The sequence below is a fragment of the Thamnophis sirtalis genome, unplaced genomic scaffold, assembly GCF_051295495.1.
Source record: "Thamnophis sirtalis isolate CommonGarterSnake01/CBP01778 unplaced genomic scaffold, rThaSir2_p1.2 scaffold_1, whole genome shotgun sequence".
In the NCBI taxonomy this organism is placed as follows: domain Eukaryota; kingdom Metazoa; phylum Chordata; class Lepidosauria; order Squamata; family Natricidae; genus Thamnophis; species Thamnophis sirtalis.
This window is the reverse complement of record NW_028261381.1, coordinates 68,434,341-68,441,746: the sequence shown is the minus strand read 5'-3', so window position 1 is coordinate 68,441,746 and position 7,406 is coordinate 68,434,341. Positions and strand designations below refer to the sequence as shown.

Genomic DNA, 7,406 nt, shown 5'->3' with positions numbered 1-7,406 from the left:
TAGATGAAGAAAACAATAAATTATAAATAAAGACTGACAAATAGAGGCAGCATAATTTTGGTTGCAATGTATTTTGCAACTTAACAGAAAGATGGAAGTGTTGGGGATAGAAAGAATATAAATGTACTAGCAGCCAAGACCTGCTAGTGCATTTATATAACAGATTTTTTCTTAAGAATAAGACTGTTGCATGGGATTGGCATTTAATGCTTATTTATATAAGATTATTTTATATCATCATCTACTACTACTACTACTATTACTACTACTACTGGTTTGAATGCTACTGTTCTTGTCAGATATGTGCTTTATCATTTGAAGTTAGCAATGGAAAGGGGGAGCACTGCAGAATACAAATGTAGTTAAATAAATAAAACTAACATAAAACTGCAAGGATTAACTAGAAGCAGTGAAAAACTCTACAAATAATAGTGCATTTTCTAGAATTGAAGAAATAAGTGGCTTTAAATAGGAAAATGTGAGATGCAAGGCTTTAGCATTCTTAATTCTTATTACATTATTATAAATTTTTCTTCTTATTTTTCTTAAAAGAATTTATATCACTCTTGAACATGTTCCCTATCCTTACATGGCCTTAAAAAGAGGCAAAAGCATATGACCAAAGAAAAAGAGCAAAACAGTAATTATGGTACATATTAAGTACTAAGACACCAACATTCTAAAATAAATATATGGAAGTTTGCATAGCTGATGAATTCAGAAAAATAAAAATAATGAATACACTGAAGTCTAAGCGCTTATTGAGAATTTTTTTTGTTTTTCTTGCATTGATAAAATCATTATTATTTTAGAGCTGAGCATTTAAGGGAAGAAGCAAATTTAGCGTCAAGTTAGCAATCCAATTCTAGAATTTAAGCAGTGAGAAACAGAAAACAAACTACTGCTTTGTCATTCAGTTTCTACTTGGCCAAAAAACTGAGAGAAGGAAGGAAAAGGAGAAAGAAGAAGAAATTTTATATAAAGTTCAAAAAGGAAAAACAATAGAATTGTTGTCTATGATGTAAAATACCCAGAATAGATGACAAATTTGTTTAAAAAACAAACAAACAATAAAAAGGGGAAGTGTATCTTAAATATAACATCGGATTACCATAAATATAAAATTAAATTTCTGATGCCAGGGTGGCCTGCAGCAAAGCAAATTAGAGAAACTGAACTGAGATATCTAAAAATTATTTTAATGTTAGCTGAGTTGAGATAATCTGGGATAAATTTAGCAGCATGCCTGTTTTATTTACAATTCACTGTTCAATATTAGCTTTGAAATATCTTGTGGTAATAATTTATTACTTACTATGTGCTTGAATGTCCTACACAGTATGTTCTAAAAGGTGCTAACTGACCCAGGAATTAAATCCCCTGGTTAAAAGGATTGTAAAATTGAGGAAGCTAGGTAAAGATTTTAACACAGAAAGGTGCCTTGTATGGTTGTGTCTCAGTGGGCAAGGTCGGCCTCCAGTTTTAAACCACTACATTTTTATAATAGGGTTCAGATTTGGATACAGCGATTCAATGCTATTATTGCCTTGGATGGAAAATGATCTTTTGTCTATTCTCTCATTAGAGAGGAAATCAAATGAAATGCTTTATTTTCATTTCTCTAGAAGTTTCTAATCTCAGAAACTATGTACACATCCTACCCTAATTTCTTCCACTTCTGCCTTTCAATTTCTTAAAGTTTGGCAACCACTTTGATGTGAAAGCATTTGGGGCTAGGTCTCTAATGGGGTGCGTGCACATGCACATGTGCAAATTTTTCCAACTGAATGGTGGTTTCATAACAATGTGCCTTCTGGACCACATAATCTGAATTATCTGAGTATACAAATAATATTTAAAGGTAACATTTATCAGAACAGAATATACTATGCTCAATAAGATATATTAATTTGTACATTTTGAGAGAACAAGCACATGGCAGAGATTTCAATGTTTCAATGTCATTTACTATAGCAACATTAATACTAGGTGCTATAGAAAAAATAATTACAATTCTGAAACAAAGGACATCAAGATAGATTGTGTAAAAAGCCTGCATATTTCTGTTACACATGTGTCTAGGTTTTAATAGGCCCTAGGTTTGAGGATTGAATATAAAATATGATTTAAATATAATAAATTAAAATTTATGGAACACTAGATGGATGTTTTCTGGTGAAATCATTTGAATATTTTTCAGTTTAAATTTAAAACTTCATAGAGCAACCTTTAATTAAGGACTATTTTGCTAGTATTGTTATTGTTAAAGCCATAAATCAATGGTAGAATACATAATCTGTCTCCATAAAATCCCTGATTCAATCTTTACAAGTTCAAAAAACCCCGCCTGAGACACTGGAAAAACATGGTCAGAACAGCCAATCCTGGGCAGAATAGACTATGGAAGTGTAAGATTGTTTCATAAGAATCCTTATGTACAATTGTATCTTTAGCAATACACATTACACAGTAATAACCCCCACCCCAAATATTAAGGATGGACTTCTTAGCTGCCATCCATCACTTTTCCTATTAAGTGAGAAGTCTTTTTGAATGCTAGTTTTGAACTAGAGACAATACGTCAGGTTTCTTGAAACTGTAGGGCAAAGCAAGATTGTAGCATATAGCCATTCCTCAGATGTATGTTTTTTAAAGCTGATCTTTGATACTACAAACTTACAATTGCATAGTAGGAGAAATGGTAATTAATTGCACAAAAAAGACCCAGAGGTTTTCAAACTACATGAAGGAGAAATTATGTGCTCATCAAAGGCATTATTCAGTAACACTTGTGTAATTGTATTTCCCAGGGCAATCTGAAGAACAAAGGATGTGCTATTTGGAAGAAGTGTAATTTGAATATGGTAATTTGAATACTTGGAACAATAGCACTCCTATAGATAGTTTTGAATTTTAAAATGTGGGAAAGCTTGATAACTAAGAAAACATGTTTTTTGAAACAATAAGATGACTCCAGCACTAAGATGAAACAATGGTAAAGAAAGTGAGTATTTAGCATCAAGCATACAGGGGGAATGTTGATAAAATATAATTATAATAAACATGTTTGAAAAATTATAGAAAGGGAAATGAAAACTGCAGATTATTGAAAAGGAACAAAATTATGGAAAGATCAATGTATATTTAAAGCCACATGAATTACCATAAAATGTTTCCATTCTCCACATTTGGCACAAATCTTTCAATAATATGATTTATGTTTGGAACAAACATGTTCAGAAGAACTAACATTAACACTATTGAATCTGGGTAAAATTTAAGAACACCCTCTTTCAGTTAATTATAATAGAAACAACCTTTCACTAATTCATCTGAACAGCAGTAAATTATTTTAAACTGTGCAATTAATTAAACAAAATGCAAGTTTATATACCTGTTTCTGATTATGCTTGATGATGGTTACTCAATCATATAAATTTTATTGTAATTTTTTATTATACACTTATATTTAAACACAATAAAAACCTATTGATAAAACATGTCACATATATTCTTTAGCCACACTCAGAAACTGACAGTTTGGAGCCCCCACTTACTTTGTATCTTTTTTTTTTTTGAATCTTTATCCATTAGGCATAATCCTAATCCACACTGCTGAGCAAAAGATCCAGATTGCCTAGCTGTGCTAATTTATAACATGTCAGCTGAAAGATTATGAGGGCATCTTTGGCAAAGCAGCATCAGCATATTTAAGGAACATTTGCATTTAATACTTGTTAAAGTGCACAAATCCAACTTGCTAGTGTAAATCAGGTGGCCAACTCTGCTTCAAACATTCATCCGAGTGGTATAATTTCCATTCAAGATCTATTAACTATTAATGTAGAACAATAATAGATTATAACCAGTGGCACTTTTCAGACCTAGGGGAAAAAACTGATGAAAACCAATTCAGCAAGGTAGAGGGAGCATACATGTGAACAGTAGCATTTTCTAGGAATGAAAGAGGTAGTACCACATTTAGGCATGAAAATCAATAGGCCACTGAATTTATGTCAGTTGTAGATCATTTCCAGTTGAAACGAATATTAATACTGCTGGATATGTTTATATACCACTTAGATTTATATTAGAATAGTCAACTAATGCTAAAAGAATATGATAAGTAAGAATATAAGAGGCAAATGGAATATTGTAAACTGACACAACTAAATGTTCCCAGTCAATTCCCATTTTACTATAGTCATTCAAGATTAGTTGAAGAATATGAGTCACCACAATGTGTTTTTCCTTTTTAAACAACCCCCCCCCCCAAATTCTATGGATAAACTGGGACTCAAGATAAATTATTCCTGCTGGGGGCAAGAAAGTAAGCAAGAAAAATCTTAAGGACACCATCAAACAACTTTTTTAAAAAAACAACCTCTAAGAAATGACAATAAAATCGCTTTCAGGTCAGACGTGACATTGTAGTGCAATAGTTTAATCTACCACCAGGAAACAAATTAAATTCTTCTTCAAGCAAAGTTGCATCAGCTATCTGATTGTTTTCAGTATTCTCTAAATCTAAAACAATTCTTTTAAGTAAGAAGCTTATGTGGTGTAACCTCAGTATATTTTTAACAACATTACCTCAAATAATACATCATATACGCTTCTTTCAATTATAAGCATAACCACCACCCCATCTGATGTTCTCATGATCTAGCATGGGAAGATTATTTAATTTGTAAAGTGCTTTGATGTTTAAAGAATTATCTAAGTATTAATTAGGGCTATTATTATATAACCATTGGATATTAGCAAAAACATAAACATTTAACTCTGGATTTTGCAAATCAGACATCATAGCCATAACATAATAACTGAATATGGTTCAATTTACAAAACATTGCTTTTATGTGATCAACTGAATTAAACCACCCGGTTTAGATTGTTTTTCTCAGATCCTTAAGCTACTCAATCTGGAATGTCTAATTCATTATAAAGCCCTGCACCTTAAATTTACCAATATCTCTTCTTTTCCAAATTTCATTGAAGTCTTTGTTATGTGTTTTCATTACAAGAATACCTGAATGTTTGAAAATATGAATTTACCTTTAATAGCTCAATATTATTTCTAGGTATTTATTATTTATTTTATTTTATATTTTTTATTGTTCTACTTATTATTTCTTTAGTGCAGAACATTTTGTTAGCCCAGGCTTAGGATAGCACATATTTATGGTAATCTAAATGAGTGACAACAACTACTGTTGTGTTGAACTATGTACAAAAGAGGGGTTTTTTCTTGAAGATGGGCAGAATTGTTCTTGACTGATGCAAGTATTCTTGGAAAAAGAGGAACATTTGAAAGCAAAGCCATAAAACTGGAATAACCCTAAATCATTAAATTAACATTATTTTAAGTGTAGAAATTTATAATTCCAAAGCATAATTACTTTAAAATAGGGTTAACCTGTCTCATTTAAGGGCAAATACATCCCAAGGGCTCCAGTTTCAACAGTATCCTTCATATTGTAAAATCAGTTACATTAATGCAATGTAAGTATACTATTTTATAACCAAATTTTGCAGCCCAATTTAATGCATTTTCTCAAATGGAAGTCACATGAGTTTACTGCAGACCTATTTCAAGTAAATTGCACTTATTTCAAATAAATGCAGTGTTAAAGTATAGAAGGCAACAACTTGAATGTAGACAGTCTCCTAGATGTAAGACTGCAATTCTAAGCACACTTACCTGTGAAAAAAGTCTCACTGAGTCCACTGAGACTGTTTACAAGTAGATATGCAGGATTACATTATCTGTACACAAAGTGTACAGTTCTTCTCAATCTTCTTCATGGACAACTTCTAAGCATAACATAGCATACTAATCATTCATGGGAGCTTAAAAAATTCCTCAAAACCACTTTATTTTAACAGCCTACTCGGAGGCTTACAGCTGCAAATTTAAGGGATTTACTAAGGACATACTTCATGACCTGTGAGATGAGTCTAGTATACTTTGTAGAACCCAGACACAGTATATTGAACTAGTCTGAAGGTAAGAATTTGGTGTGGCATTGTCATATTCAGTTATGTTTTAGTACAATACAAGATCATTGTATGTATGTAGATCAAATATATTTAACTTCAACGTAAATACTATTTCATCCACAATTTCACCATTGGAAAATCCCTGCAATTTTACACAGTGTCACCCTGTTGTCATGAACTTAATTGTGAGCACCAAACTGCAGGATTAATAGCTGAGATGCGATTTCAGGAGCTGCTGTTGTGTAGTTACCTCATATTCTTAAGCCCATAATATTCAGTTGGGTGTAAGATGCATACACAGAGGGTTAATGCAACATTCCAGTCTCACTTTCTAGTAAGACTTACTTTCTAGTAAGGATAAGTAACAGCAATTCTTCTTACTTTTTCCATGGCTGAGTTGGGCCCCATGCCAATAGAGAAATTGAAAGGGCAGAAAGCACATTTTCCCCACAAAAGTAGACATTTCCCAATTACTTCCCAAGTGTTTAGTAGTCTGTAAACATACATGAGATTTCAATGTGCAGTAAAAGTCCCCCTTTTTCCTGAATTCAGAGACAGACCATATTATACTGCAATTATAAATGGGAACAAAATAGTTCCATACTCAAGGACTTGGGGAATAATGCAGGGCATAGGCAAGCTTCTTGAAGAACAAAAGCTAGTTTAGACCAACCAATCCATGCAAATAAAGATGACAATTATACTAGAGAGCAAGATTGTCTCTATTTCATAGTGGTTTGGGGAGCTGTGCAACGTGAGACCCAAGAGACTGTTCACCCCTCCAGTGGGTGATGAAAGATGGAAATGGCCTTCAACTCTCCAACACACATATTTTCTTTCTTCTTAGAAGAAGAGCAGATATCACTGAACACAGAGCTAATCGGAGGAGCACAGGTTGCCCCATCCCAATTCTCACTGCACCCAGTTAGGATTTAGAGCGGGAGGCTGCATTCCTCTGGAACACAGTCAATGGCTATAAAACAGGAGAGCATGTCATAAAAAAATAATGATGACAACAATAAACAGGTACTTGGATCAAACATGACACACTAGTGCAATAAAGCCCAATGTCACAATTTCCTTGATTTTGACATGACAATTGAGCATTATCAGACCTCAGTTACTCTAATCATCTAGCCCATGGACAGTACGATTTCAGCAGGAAAGGCAATGAGTCTGCCTTCTTGTTAAAGAAATATGCTGAGGTAGGGAAACCAATCATCTAACTTCAGTGAACGAGACCCTGAAAAGCAGCAAGCTGCATTAGGCAGTGATTTTCTCCCTAACTAAAGAACATGACCCATGATGTGGCATCCTTCATGCTGAAATCCTTTGTAGTGCCATTAGTGTAGCACCCAGGAAAGGAAACTATACTTCCCCATGCATTGTCACCCATTCTCACT

General features: G+C 33.2%; 1 protein-coding gene across 4 annotated transcripts in view; it reads right to left on the bottom strand.

The window, feature by feature from the left end:
• Nucleotides 1-1,061: 1,061 nt before the first annotated feature.
• DAGLA (diacylglycerol lipase alpha) overlaps nucleotides 1,062-7,406 on the bottom strand; it is a 115,948-nt gene continuing 109,603 nt past the window's right edge. For all 4 annotated transcript variants that reach the window (XM_087715091.1, XM_087715111.1, XM_087715105.1 and 1 more), the window contains one exon: nucleotides 1,062-7,406. This exon is cut by the window's right edge and continues 1,005 nt beyond it. The gene's annotated coding sequence lies outside the window, so the exon portion shown is untranslated.